At 28.0% G+C, this 15,788-nt stretch overlaps 1 long non-coding RNA gene across 1 annotated transcript in view; it reads left to right on the forward strand.

Moving 5' to 3' along the window:
• The window catches only part of LOC105107560 (uncharacterized), a 19,827-nt gene extending 9,060 nt beyond the window's left edge, over positions 1 to 10,767 (forward strand). Inside the window, exons 2-3 of the long non-coding RNA XR_838904.1 lie at positions 8,242 to 8,244; positions 10,673 to 10,767. This is a non-coding gene — a long non-coding RNA (uncharacterized LOC105107560). The remainder of the gene's footprint in view (positions 1 to 8,241; positions 8,245 to 10,672) is intronic.
• Positions 10,768 to 15,788: the final 5,021 nt, after the last annotated feature.

A 15,788-nucleotide genomic window follows, 5' to 3' on the forward strand; every position in this document is an offset into this window, starting at 1 on the left:
GCGGTAACTTTATTCTTGTGCTATAGTAAAAGCACGACATAAACTCATGTTCCCTTTTAATTTATTCTTATATAATAGTTTAATTGTCCATGTCACACTTCAAGTTTCTATTTCCGTTCTTTATTAAAAATAAGAACTTGATGTTTAATCTATTTTACTTAATTTACATAGGAAATTCATCACCATACATGAAAGCTAAATTAGTTTTATTATAAAGTAGGGAACAACACATCTTAGATAAAAAAAAATGAAAGTTTAAGTTTTTCAAATATTAAAATCCAAATTTTAATTTATTTTCATTAAAACACACACAAAAATATCATAAAAACCCATAACATATTATAATCATTCTAAAAACTCAAAAACAAACTAAATTAAGATAAATTTTTTAGATTTTGATTTATTTTTCTTTCAATAGTGTGTTATGATAGAAATATAATCAATTAAAAGCTTTTTTTTTTATGACTGTTAAAGACATAAACATAAAAAAAAAGTTTTATGAGCAAAATATAATACAAAAAGCTACAAGGAGCGAATCATGCCTTTAGCATTCCATGAACAATTAAAATCACACTATGCTATTATAATGCATTTGTGTTAGCGTAAACCCCGTCGATACAGTAAAAGTCCAGCATCTTCTATTTTACTTATTTGACCACTGGTTTGCTCGTAGGTCAAATACATTTTTTTTTTTTACAAAAAAAAATTGTATGAGTAAACTTTTTATGGTGTATTTTTGTAAGTAAAAAAATCTTGAATAAATTTAAAATTTTCATGCATATATATAATTGAATAAATTTAAAACTATTTATACAACAAATTTTTTTATTAAGCTTGATCCCTACCTAATCAAAATAAATTAATCAAATCCATGATCTGAATCATAAATTTAATTGGGTTCAATAATTTTTTTATACATAACTTTTTATTTAAAATAGGCACCCATAAAATTAAAAACTAGCAAAATATCAAAATAATTAAAAAAATAAAACCGAAACAAATTACACTATCCAATTATAATCAACCAAATATTAACTAGTAAAATTGAAAAAAAAATACAACTATAATTATAATAGATAAAAAAATTAAAAAAGGCTCGATTTCTCAAGCTAAAAAGGCTTAGAGTTCTTAGGCCTGCAGACTTTAAAAAGCCCGTGTGCATGGGCCTTAGTTATATGTGGGAGGCATTTGGAGCCATCTTGCGATGTTATGGCTTCTCTTAATAGCTAAAATCTCCCTTCTAACATGTCATTGAAATCTTTATGTCATCTTCTTTCTGATAGGGTAGTGTATGTTGGTGTTGGTGGAAGGTTTGTTGTTGATGGTTTTTTCTTTTTCCCTATCTTGTCTTTGTCCTCCTTTTGAGATTGCCATTGACCATTCAAAATTACAAAGTTGTCCTCTTAGTTATTTATATTTTAACTTTGTTTTTTATTCTTGGTATTTTTGTAAAATTTTTATTTATTTTCAATTTTATCTTTCAATCTCAGTTTATGGTATATTATTTTTTTCTAATATGGTCCTCATTCTCTTGATTGTTTTTTTTCTTTGTTAAATTTATTTTTCTTTTCAATTTTACCATTTAATTAAGATTTTGTAGTTGTCCTCTAATTTATTTTTTATTTCAATTTTGTTCTCCATTCTCTTAATTGCTATTTTTGGTTTTGGATCCTTTTGTACAATTGAATTTTTCTTTTCTTTCGATTTCATCATTCAATATTTAATGGGTTGGGGATTGAGTTTTATTATTTCTCTAGATATGGCACTTACAATTTAATAACCTAAGTAATAGGTTTGAAAAATTAATGTAGGTTAATATCATTTCTTTTTCAATCTTATCATTTGATATTTTTCTTTTAAATGATTTTTGTGGTTTTCTTTATTTTATTTTTTTATCACATTATTCTAAGCTAATGACCTGAACCATGGGTTTGGTAGGTCAACCTGGGTTAGCTCGACTCTTATTATCTGGGTTATAGGATTGTTATACTAACTCAAGATGACTTGAGCTAAGTTTTTTATTCTTTTTCAATCCAATTTCATCCTTTCATATTTAATTGATTAAGAATTAAGTTATATTATTTTTTTTCTTTTGGAAAATATTTTTTTTTTCAAGTTAACTTGGTCGCCTTTTTTTTTATTAAGTCCATTTGTTGTTGTTGCTTATTTCTTTTTATCATCTAATTAAAATAAGATGGACTTAAGTAAATAATTTGAGTTGCAGATTTTTTTTCATCTTTAAAAAGGGCTCATGGCACATGAACATTATTTTTTTTATTTAAAAAAATAATATAACCTTGCAACATATCACATGTCTATATCTAGTATTATACTATAGACTAAAAAAAGTGGGTGTTTATGTTATACCATACACCTACCTCTTGTTCACCTAAGAACAAAACATTATGAATTGTAGTATGTAATATCTTATATTAGCCGATGATAACTTAGGTGAAGGTTTTATATTAGCATACTCATCTTTATTAATAAAACATGTTTTAAGGTCTTATGTGATTGCCAAAAACAAATATGTAAGGCTCATAAGTCAAAACGGATAATATCTTGTCAATAAAGTAAGGTGTTACATTGATATCAGAGCTTGGCTCACTAGTTATTTGGTGGTGTCGACGGGGTTGTCAGGCTTTTTCAAGGTACTGGATTATAATATACCACATAAGTAGGTGAGAACTTGAGGAAACGATTTGTATAAGCATGATCACCTTAATTAGAAAGACGTGTTTTTGGAATATATATAGCTGTCAAGAATAAATATGTAAGGCCTATGAGTCAAAGTAGACACTATCTTGTTAGTAGGGTAGGGTGTTATAGGAGAATACGTCACATGCATCCCAACCTTTTTGTTTTTTATATTCGTTTAAATATCAAATTAGTTAGAAGTTGAGCTCGTAATAATGAAAAAATCCATGGATACTGGTTTTGAGTTTTTTGTTTCTAAGAGAATTTTGATTGTTTTACCATGCTTTTTTCTTTCATATATATATATATATATAAAGAAAAAAGCATGGTAAAAATCAAATATTAGTTGATAATAACAAAAAAAGTCATTATTTTCTGATGCTCAAGAATGTTTCTGTTCATACATGGAGATGATAAATAACAAATTAATTAATCATTAAACTGTAATTATTTTCTAAACCTCATGAATGTCATGTAGAAGAGACACTAGTTCTTATTACACCCGTTTTACTATTATTATTAAAAAGAAGAAGAAGAAGCAGCCTAAAGCCCAAACCTACAACGCCAAACTCGAAATGGAACATCTAAAATATATTTTAAAACCGTCAAATTAAGACTCATTCTTCAAATGTTTCCTTTGTTTAATTTTTACTCAATGAGAACGAGACTTGGACGCGTGCTTAAAGGATGGTTGACTCGATCAGGCTGATCAGATTCACAGCCTAAAAGCCCTCGTGAACCTAAAGAATCATATTTTTAAAGGCCCAAATCATGGCCAGTTTTTGTTTTATCAATAGTGGCCGACCTTATAAAGGTGAGTTGTTACGCTGGAGGATTGCCTTCCGCGCATGGCCATCTGTATGGGACTTTTCTTCTTCTCCGGATGGTATAAAAAATTATTTTTATTATGAAAATATAAAAATATTAATATAAAATTTAATTTAATTCCAATTTTTTTTAAAAAACACACTTTTAAAATCCAAGAAAAATTGGCTTTTGTAACAGCATGCTAATTCTAGTATAAATATAGCAAGGCTTCCACGGGCATCAGCGTCATTTCGAGCATTCAACTGAAATATAGAGATACGTGGACTTCATTCTCATCATTCGGAATGATTTCAATTGATAGATCATAGAAGCACACGCTGTTGTGCAGACAAGTGGCTTCTGTATTTGTCTGTCAGTAAGCATTTTTCGACATCTTGCACTCTGAAGGGTAACCTTTTGGGCGTGTATAATGGATCACGAACGCACGATAAATTCCTGTGTTGTAAGAGTTTGGAGGAAGCTCAGCCCGGCATACACAGCTCGGATTCGCTGGGAAAAATAAAATCGATCCATTTGCGTCTACACGACAGTATAAAATCAACATTAAAACCATCTAGATGGTAGTCAAGTGCTAAGAACTTGAGATCAAGGGGTTTGCTCCCTCTATGGTCTCAGGTTCGAGTCCTTGGTTGCTCATATGATGGCCACTGAAAGCTTACATGGTCGGTCATTAACTTCAGGACCCGTGGGATTAATCGTGGTGCGCGCAAGCTGGCCCGAACACCCACGTTAATCTAAAAAAAAAAATCAACATTAATATTAAGGAATGTAATTTAATTTGTTAAATTTTAAATTTATTTTTAAAAATTATTAATTTTAGAATTATTAGATACTTATATAATTATTAATTCTATAACTATAAAATTAATTTTAAGATACATAAATACTAATCGACTATAAAATTAATTTTAAGATACATAAAAACTAATCCAAACACCTATATTAATAATAAAAAATAAATAAATTAATTTTTCAAAATTTCCCCCCCTCCACCAAGGCAGTCATTAAACTCATCTTAGAGAGTATGATCTAGTAATCTTTCGGTTCAAAACTTGGCCCGAAAACATAATTCACTTGTATGAAGAGATTGGTTCCCATACTTTTATCCCGATATTAATTATTGAAAACTTAAAAAAAGTTGTTTTCACCAATTTATATTTTTAAGAAAATACGCTATCATATATATATATATATATATATATATGTTATACTTAGCAAAACTTGATGAATGCACTGCACTCAATTACATATACAAAAATTAAAGCTAGTGCTCTTAAATAATAAAAAACCAATTGGCATGCCCGCTGACTTTCTGGTGTTTTTATGGTGAGTATACAAGTAATAGCTGATCTTTGTATTTCTATTTTGCATATAATTTATCTCTTATACTATCATTGTTGCTGACTTGCTGTTACACTTATCTCTAGCACTGTTGCACACCGTTTCTTTGAGATTTTGATGAAGTTTAACCATTAACCAAATTTGATTTTGAACCGTTGACTGCAATCGAATTGGATGGAATAACTACAGTTCTAAATCCATTACCATCTTTGGATTTACATGGTTCGTTGCTATGGGAATTGAAACCGTAACGACTTTCATGGTTCCATTGTCATGAAACCATAACTGATGCAGCAGGGACTGATGGCTGGAGCGTAAACAACCTTACCATGCCTGATTATCAAACTAGCCATTTAAATAAGTTCTATTTAAGATAAATTATATTATTTTATTATTTTAAAATATTATTCTAATTCTTACTATTTTAATAAACTGGTTTTTAAAACTAAAATACATATTAATATATATTTTTTTGAAATTTCTCTTTATTGTATGAAAATACAATATAATTTTTTATTATTATTATTTTTGAGAGACTTGACCGTATACATGAAAACAAAACAATTTTTTTGTTATGTTTTGACAAAAACCTGTATTTTAATACTGAATTTATATATTTACAATATAAAAATACAAACTAATATTAATCAAAATACAGTAAGATTTTTGAAAAATCATATATTTTTTTAAATAATTTTTTTGAAGAAATGTTTTTTACTAGATCCAGCCTGGATCACTAGCCCAAGCTAGTGACCTAGCTGGGCAGATAAGAGGCACGCGTGAGCTTCCTCAGGTGTGTATGCTCAATTACTTTTCAAGTGAATTATAATTCACTTGAACAATAAAACTTGACAATTAAAACAACAAATGCATGAAAAAAATGTGTGAAGCTTACCTGGTATCTAAAACATATAAAGACGATGGCGATGAAACTACTGCGTAAGATCAGTGGTGACTGGTTCTGGGGACGATGAAGACGATCAATGCTGGGTCTTTTTTCTTTTGGTTTTTCTTTGCTTTTTTTTTTGAAATGATGAAGCCCCTATATTCTTCTCCTTTTTGTCTTTCCCTTCCCTTTTCTTTATGTTTTTCTCTCCTGTATTCCCCTCTCAGCGGTTCTTGGCGTTGGCAGCATTGGTGCGGTTATAATGGAGAATGGCAGTGGCTGCTGGGATGAAGAAGATAATAAGCTGACGATGACGTTGGCAGTGCTGGTGCGATTGTGATTGAGAATGACAGCAGTTCTTCCCCTGTTTTAAAATAAGCTTCTCCCTGTTTTCATATCTTTCTCGTCATCTTTTTTCTCTGTTCCTTTTTGTATTTTTTTAATCTTTTTCCCTCTTTGTTTCCTCCTGTTCTTTTTCTTTCCCTCTCTATCTCATCTTTTCTGTTTTCTCCCCCTCTATTATGCTCTCTATCTTGTTGCTTTTCTTCTTTTTATGTTTCACCTTCTCTGTTTTCTTTCTCCTCTATCTCGTTCCCTCTCCTCGTTCTCCTTCTCCTCTATGTGTTCGGTTCTTCCTCTGGCTTTTATAGCCAGAAGACGCAAGGGTTTTTTTGGTAACAGTCGCTTGTATCATGACGGTGAGGAACATCAGCTGCAAGGAATGCCTTCTGATTGAAAACGGTTCCATGATTACTACCAACATCTCCTACCTTTAGTGCCACAATTGTTATGTTTAAGAAGACAGTGAATAATGCTTCAATGGAACAACACCGTTTGGATTTCTTCTGATATGGACATTGGAGTTTTTTGCAATTTTGTAATCAAACCCCTGGAAAAACTGTAACTGGATTCCTTAATTTTAGCGTCTTTCCTGGTTTGCTCCTTGTTTTCAGATTGTTTCAATTAAGTCTCTAATTGGTCATCAAACTTCAATACTTATGCAATTAAGTCCCTGATTTGAACAAATTAACTCTTAAAAATTATAATTATACCTCAGAACTTTAATTTCTTCCAATAAAAACCTAAATTGACTTAAAAATCAATTTTTCTTACAATCCAACCCTCCATAAATTCAATTAAACCTTAAATAAAATTTAATTGAGTCCATAAACATTTTATTTTGGATTTTTCTTCCTCAACTTGAATTTTCTTTGTCAACAAGGCTCTTATTAGTCAAAAGTATAATATCAAATTTCAATTCTTGTATTTCTGAACCTCCTCAACCAATTTCTAGCCATGTTATGGCAGTTCTAATATCCTTTTCTCACTCATATTATTATTATTATTATTATTATTATTATTCATTCTGAATATATTTTTTTATATGTATTTTTTATTTTTTTGGGAATCTAAAAATAGGTAACAACAGGTTTAGTCAAAGCATCTAATAGTTGGTTATTAGATGAGAGAAACTTCACTAGGAAAGATGTAGAGGATAATTGATCACAAACAAAATGATAATCAATAGAGATATATTTTTGTTTGTGAGTGAAAAAAAGATTAACTATGAGATATGTTACGCTAATATTGTCACACCAAAAGGTTGGAGTTTGATATAACTTGAGAGCAAGCTCATTGAGGAGTAATTACACCCAAAATAACTTAGCAATGGTGTTAGTAATGTCCCAATATTAACTACTTTGGTGTTTGAATGAGAGACAACCTTTTGCAAGCGAAAGCTCCATGAGATAAGATTTAATCTAAAAAAGGCAATAGCTGGTGGTGAAACGACCATCGTCATGAAAACTAGACTAATCAAAGTCCAAGAAAGCTTGAAGAGATGAGATGTGAACCATTGAATAAGAAGAAAACTATGATGAGAAGTGAGTCGAAGATATAAAAAAATTCTCTTGACAACATTCTAATGAGCAATAATCGACCAATGCTTGAATTGATATGCTTTGGTAACTATACAAGAAAGATCTAGTTTAATAAAGCTTATGTATTGGAGAGAACCAACTATGCTTCTGTATATAGTAGGATTAGAAAAGGAATCATCATGATTTTGGGAAAAAGTAGTTATTAATACCATAGGAGACGAGATGAGCTTTATATAATGCATGTTTACTTTTTGAAAAAGTTACTAGATATAGCGTTGTTAGGATGTAAACAACCTATATGTGGTAAAATAGGTTTTTAATCCAATACAATAATGTAACAACTCAAAGTCTTTTAATGCAAAGACATATTGAGGAGTAATGAGATAATAATTATCCAATCTGGTTGAATTATAATAATGTCATCAACTAATATGAGGATATAAATTGGACTTTAACCATGGTTATAAATAAATTGAGAAGTATCGAATTTAGAGCCTATTAAACCAAATTCAAGTAGTTTATGGCTAAATCGAGAGCACCATGCTTTTTGAGCTTGCTTTAAACCATAAAAAGATTTATTTAAATGATAGACATGGTCAAGAGAATAAGAAAGTTTAAAACCTAGAGCTTTATTTATGAAGACATCATATTTAATAATGCCATGTAGAAAGGCTAGCATCAAATCTGTAAAAACCCTAAATTAATGAAATGGAATAGAGAAAATAAGATGAATTGTAATGGTTTGACAAATGGTTTATAAGTTTCACCATAGTTAAGTCCCTCTGATTGGTGGGGCATTTTGGTTAAAATATGAGTTTTTATATCTCTCAAGTGATCTATTGGCTTAATGTTTAATTTTAAATACCTATTTGTAATTGACTAAATTCATTTTAACAATTAGAAGGACTAAAGTCCATGTTCTATTTTATATAAGAGCATGTCATTATAAGTATTTAACTATATTGTTGAAAGTTGTGGGCTTTATGAGCATCAAAGCCATGAGAGCTAGTGTTGTGGTGAGAAGTGTAATAAGTTGGTGAGCTTGAGTACCATCTATAAATCTTTTAGGCTTAAAAATATTATTATGAGTTCAAGTTTGCATAGAAGTTCGAGACACTTATAAATGCATTGGATTAGTAGCAAAAACTATAATTGATGTTGAAAAAGGTGCAATATAGACCATTTAAGAGTCTTCATAATTTTATAAATAAAGATGTTGGCTATAGAAATCAAATTATTAGTGGTAATATCATACCTGCATCATTGTTAGTAAAAGAAGTTACAGAGAAATTGTAGCAAATAAAAAACATATTCATAAAAAATGACAATAATAAAAAAAATAAAAATTTGGCAAGTGAAATGATATAAACACTTATAATCTTTATAGTTTGTTCTGTAACCTAAAAAGACACAATTAAATTATAAACAGTTCATATTGTGTTTATTGTAAGGTTAAATATGAGGCCAACAAGTATGACCAAATATTTTTTTTTAAATTATAATTTGAAGTTTGTTTATAAAGTAGTTTAATAAAGGACTTATTGTTAATCATGAGAGATTATAGTTGATTGATAATATAGGTAACATTGGAAAATACCTTATCCTAATATCGTTTGCAACATATATAGCAACAAAGAGAATGCAACTTATTTCCACTCGATGTTTATGTTTATGTTTAATTAGGCTATTTTAATGGTGTATGTGGGGACAAGAGAGACAATGAGAAATACTATAGGAAGTGAGGATATGATGTAATTTTCTAAACTTAACTCTCTAATAGGACTAAACAACTTTTATAAAACGCCCAATAAATCTTTCAATATAATTTTTGAAATTGATAAAAATAAGAGAGATTAGATTTTGAAGAAATAGAAAATAACCAAGTGTATTTATAATAATCATCAACAAAACAAAGATAATAAAAATTTATATTAGAAAATAGTTGGGGGAATGAACCCTATACATATATAACTAACAAATTTAATAGACCTTATAAAATATAACTAGATAAATAAAATGAGAATTTATGACTTTTTCCAAGTTGAAAAAGGTGATTAACATTATTTAAAGGATTATTAGAAATAACTAAATAGTGGATGAAGAGAACTTGATGAATAATATATAATGCAAGATAGCCCAGATAATGATGTCAATTATTAAAAAAGGTTTGATTACTAAGAAAGACTATAAAGGAATAAGAAGCCTTGAAAAAATGTTATAATAGGTATTGTTTATGATTACTCTTGCCTTTGAGAAGGGTGGTTATTGAGGATTGATCATTTACAAAAAAAAATAAAAGATGAAATTAAAAATAAATATAATTATTCTTAGAGAATTAATAAATAAAGAGAAGGCTTTTTTTTTCATACGAGCAATATGGAGAACATTATCGAGAAAGAAATATTTAGAAGAGAAGAAAACGATATATAAACCAATATTATGAACACATAGACTTTACCATTACCAACAAAAAGTTGATCATGACTAGTGTATTTTTCAGTAGGAAGGTTTATATTTATTAAGTCAAAGATGACATGATGAGTAACACCAATTTCTAAATACCAAAATTGATCCTAAAGATGCTTAAGTTAAAGTATTATATATTTGTAAAGTCCAGGAATCTTAATGTCATGACCCGAATCCCGGGTCCATGACCGGAAACACAGGAATGGTGTCGAAAGGACACCCTAACTACACTAAGTCTCAAAACAGACATACCAAAAGAACAAGTAATTTAAAATTACATAGCATTTTATAATTTTTAGAAATATTATACTATTTAAAATAATGAAACCAAATGATAGTTCAAAAACTTCTCATTGGTAATTAAAATAAAAACAATAATCCATAATACTAATTACATTGTCAAAAATTCAAACTTAATTAAAACAGGGTAATAGTGGAGCTTTTAAAATATGAAATCTGTACTAAAAGGAAAGTCTTGCAAAACATACAAAGCATATCGACCAAAATTGAAGAAACAAGAACACTCAACAAGTTCATATGCTAACATAAACTAAGAACCTGAAATAACATCAAGAATGAGGGGTGAGTTCAATCAACTCAGTGAGAGAATAACATTTAATATATATTTTAAATATTTTAGATATTAATAGTTTGCAAGACGATTTATCTTGATATACATATACATATACATATTAAACATATTATTGTAAAGTAGTGGAATACATATCAGAGATCAAATGACATCCAAAGGTAACTATATAACACCCGAAGGTGACCATCGTGGGATGATCAGTTGCCATAGGCTAATACCTCTCTCACTAGCTATATATACAGAATACTATATGCATATAGGCTAAGAGTTACTGACGAGTCCTATATTAATGCATAATAGATATTTATAGAATTATCAAGGAAATGTATATTATATCAAAAAGAATTTAGTTCGATAGATTACGAATGCAAATTCAAGAATAAATGAGTACTCGAAAAATAAAGCAACATATATAAATATTCAAAAAATTAACTAGTTGTACTCATCGTATAATCAATATACATATTTATTTATAATATATGCATATTAAAGATTATTTCACTCACCCGAAAAAATATAGATTAAACAAAATATCGGATGAAAGACTCGAAAAATATATTGAAGATCGTTAGGAGAATATATAATAAATATATAAAATATATTCAAAAGCAACTCAAAGCAATACAAATAAAAGATTCCAATGCATAAAAGAAAACTATGTTTAGTTTTCTAGATTTAGTGACTAAAACGACAATTATCCAAAATAGGGATCAAAATATAATTTTACCAAAACTTGGCCAAATAGTAAATACATAACCATACTGAAATTTCACCCATAAAACATCCTCAATTTTGTTTAAAATGAACTAGGGACTGAACTTTAAATTTTATATAGTTTAGGAACTAAAATGTAAATTCCCAAAATTAAAAGACCAAACTGAAAATATTTCAAATCAATTATCAAACTGAAATTCATCATCCTTAACCTCATAATAACATTGTTCAGAAACTCAAAATATATTTAGGGGTCAAATTATAATTTTTTCAAAGTTGAGAGATTAAACTAAAATTTTTATAAATTAAGGACCAAAATAAAATTTGATCATCTTCAACCTCAAGACCATTTTGTCTAGATTTTATAGCAAGGTAAACAAATAAATTTCTTAACCCATAAAAATTAATTTAAACAAATCAACTCATAAATTCTTATTTTTAACAACATATTAATTAATCACCTAACATTAAACCCTTAATAATCATAAATCAACCTTAACAATATAAACTTTCAATCCTTATAAACTCTAATTTCTTCTTTAATCATTACATAAACAAACTATAATTAAAAGTAATATAAAAGAGAACCATTTACTTGTTACTTCTACCTTTCTTGAACCAAAAACTCAAGATCAAAATCTAAAATCTTTGGTTTGATGAAGGGAGGGTCGCAGTGGCTACAAGAATTAGAAAAGACGAGAGAAATTCTTTTATAACTCTTCCTTAAATACTTAGGTTAATTTAGATTGTGTTTGGATTGACTTGGATTTAGGTTTAGGCCTAAAGTTTGGGTTTTACATTTAAAGTCTTAATCAAACCTAAACAATTATTTGTATGCATTTTAACCCACCTTTATGCATATGTAACAAAATAAGCATAGGAGCTAGATACTTATTGGAGTTATGGATGGGTTAGGTCTACTACAGCTTCAGCCACAACTATATTTTTGAAATGAGTGGTTTTTATGTAGCATTCGTGACCATTAGAGTGAGAATTTTTATTAATTACAAATTTTTAAAAGGAAAATATAATTTTTTTATTATGTTTTTGAAAAAGGAATGAAGATAAAAAATTAGATAGATAAAATAAAGCTTTGTGTTTTTTTTATAATGAAGAATTTGAAAAATAAATGGTTAGTGCTTTTAGTTTTCTATAAAACTAGAGAGATAGAAACAAATGTATTAAAAAATTATTTTTAATAAGCAAATATATTTTTTGTATTTTTTTATTTTATGAAAAATTAAAAAACTCTTCATAAGTAAACATAACCTTAAAATGTTGTTATGGTTATTTGTGACAAAGATTTTCTAGAGTGAATATTTATCATAAAAAATGATTTATAATTTTTAACTAGTATGAGTGAGTAGGAGCATGTACATTCAAATTTTCTTTTTTGGTAAAATTTACATGTTAACCAAGTATGGGAGATATAACAAGTCTATGTATGTGTATGTATGGAGTTTGAGATAAAAATTTTGGTTTATTTATAAATTGTTTCATTGCAAGTGATTTGTAACTTTATAAAGGATGAAACTTGTCAAATGTAGCATAACTCCTTGTAATTTGTTTTTTTTTTTTATCATATGATCCTTATAAATGAGTATGTATTAATATTATATTTCTTTTTTAGTTTAGAGATATATTAATTAAACTCGAGCTTTCTGTTATTAGGATTTGCATGCCAATCTTATCTCATGTTATTTGCGAGTTTAATGATGGGCATAATTGCAACCAATTAAATTAAATTAAAAGAAACTAAAAGATTTGTTAAAAACATTGTATATGCTTTTATATTTTTTTATTTTATTTATATATCAATCCTTCAATTGTTTTTCAATATATATGTGTGTGTATTTAATTCTTTTTTTTGTTTTTTAAATTTTTTTTTATAGGTTATTTCTATTGCATAATTCAAGTTACAAGTTTAATACGTTAAATTGGTAAACTCGTTTTTTCTTCTTATCTTACTTGACTTTTATTTTTAATTTTATCTTTTAATATTAGATTGATTGGGAATTACACTACATGATTTATTTTGGTTTGCTTTCTAGGAGGTTATCTTGATTTCTTGGACTAGGTCACAAGTTTGGCAGGTTAATTCAAATTATTTTTTTTATATCCCTTTTTTTAATTGATTTTTTTATTTTATTTTTTAATATTAGGTTAATTAAGAATCAAACCTCATAATTTGTTTCATCTACTTTTTATAAGGTTATCTCGGTCTCATAACCTAGGTCGTAAGTTTAATGTATTAACCTAGGATGACTTATGTATTTTTTTTTTATTTTTTAATTTACATTCTTTTTAATTTTATCATTTAACATTAGGTTACCTAGGAATTAAGATTCATAATTTGTTTTAATTTGTTATCTATGAGGCTATTATGGTCTCATACCTTAGATCATAAATTTGACAGAGTAACTTGATTGATCCATATTGATCTAATATGTTGTTATTTTAATATTTAAAAAGAATATATTTTTGAATCTTTTTTGGCCAAATTATGTTTTTACTTGTCATCCTGGTTGTTTTGGATTCACTAAGTTGACTAGATCACATTAGGTCAATCCTTACACTCTTTATTTTTTAACTAGAAAAATTATTAACAACACCTAAAAATTGTTTTTTATGTTAAATAAATATTCAACTCATGACATAACGTGAATCAATCATCCAGTAACTTGTTAAAAGAAATTATTATAGTATAAACTAAAAGAGGTGGTGTTTTTAAAATGCACCGCCTTATAAAAGTACTATTCATTTCAATAATGCATTTTTTATCCTGTCTTTTTTTTCTTTCTAAATCTATTTTTCTTTCTCTAATTTTATTTTTTAATATTTAGTTCCTTAGATTTTCAACTTCATAATTTATTATGGTTTCTTTATACGTGGTTAGCTAGGTCTTAGAACCTGTATCATGGGTTTGACTGGTTAACTTGATTAACTTGATTTTTTTTGTCTTTTTTAATTGACATTTTATTTTTTTAATTTCATCATTCAACATTAGGTTTTGATTTTCTTTCTATAAGTTTATTTCGGTCTCATAACTCAAGTAATGAGTTTTTTTTATTGTATTTTTATAGTTGATATTTTTTCAGTTTTATCATTAAGCATGAAGTTAATTGGGGATTAGGCACAACCAGTCCCTTATCTTCAAATCTATAACAAGACCAATACACCAGGCTTTCCTAATGACCTTGAATCAAACAACTGGGTGACGACTCCAATGACTCCTCTCAACATCGAGTGGCCACGTGCGACAAGGTTGATTGGGGATTACATTTCATGACTTATTTTGATTTTTTTCTATAAAGTTATGATAGTCTCATGTCTCGGGTCATGAGTTTGGTATGTTAACCTAGTTGATCAAGTTTTTTTTCTAAAAAATATTTTTTAATTGATGTTTTTTTTTTCAATTTCATTATTAAGCATGAAGTTGATTATGGATTATGCTTCTTGATTTATTTTGGTTTGTTTTTTTTTGAGGTTATCTCAATCTTATGCCTTAGTTACATGTTTTGCAAGTTAACTCGAGTATATTTAAGTCTTTTTACTGTTTTTTTAGATTGAATTTTTTCTTCAATTTCAACCTTCAACAATGAGTTTATTGAAAATTAAACTTTATTATTTGTTTTGATTTACTTTCTATGAGGTTCTTACAGTCTCATTATCTTAGTCGTAGGTTTAGTAAGTTAACCTGAGTTGACTCATGTTATTTTTCTATTTACTTTCTATGAGGTTATTCCAATCTTATAACCAAGGTCATAAGTTTGACAGGTTAACATTGGATGACTGAGAACTGAGTTTCTTAATTTGTTTGGATTTACTTTATATAAAATTATCATGGTCTCATGATCCAAGTCACAGACTTAACAAGTTATTTAAGGTAAGCTCGGATCAATTAAATATATTATTATTTTAATATAATTTCTTAAAAAATATATTATTTTAAATTTTTTGAATCAAATTATAATTTTACTGGTTATGTAAATTATATTTAGACATGTCAACTTAATCAATTAACCTCTATTTTATTTTATTTTATTAAAAAAATCAGCAATACCTCAATTTTTCTTTTATACGTTAGAAAAATTTATTAGATGTGCGCTACATATCAAGTCCTAACAATATGGTAAATACAAAAGCATGGAAACGAGAAAGAATTGGAATGGATGACAGTACGGCACACACCACCATGCATTTCTCTGGGCGTCCAAGCTCAAAGTGCTAAAAATAGTTGAATGGGCCTGGGACCCTTCAACGGCCATGATTGAGACACTCAAACGAACAAAAAGTGAGTGTATTTACATTCACTGATCCAGTGCACATTAAAGTACTCTGAGGCTTGAGCCGTGCAAATTCTCTTCTAGTTGGATCATGGATG

The sequence above is a fragment of the Populus euphratica genome, unplaced genomic scaffold (assembly GCF_000495115.2).
Source record: "Populus euphratica unplaced genomic scaffold, PopEup_1.0 scaffold164.1, whole genome shotgun sequence".
NCBI classification, from domain to species: domain Eukaryota; kingdom Viridiplantae; phylum Streptophyta; class Magnoliopsida; order Malpighiales; family Salicaceae; genus Populus; species Populus euphratica.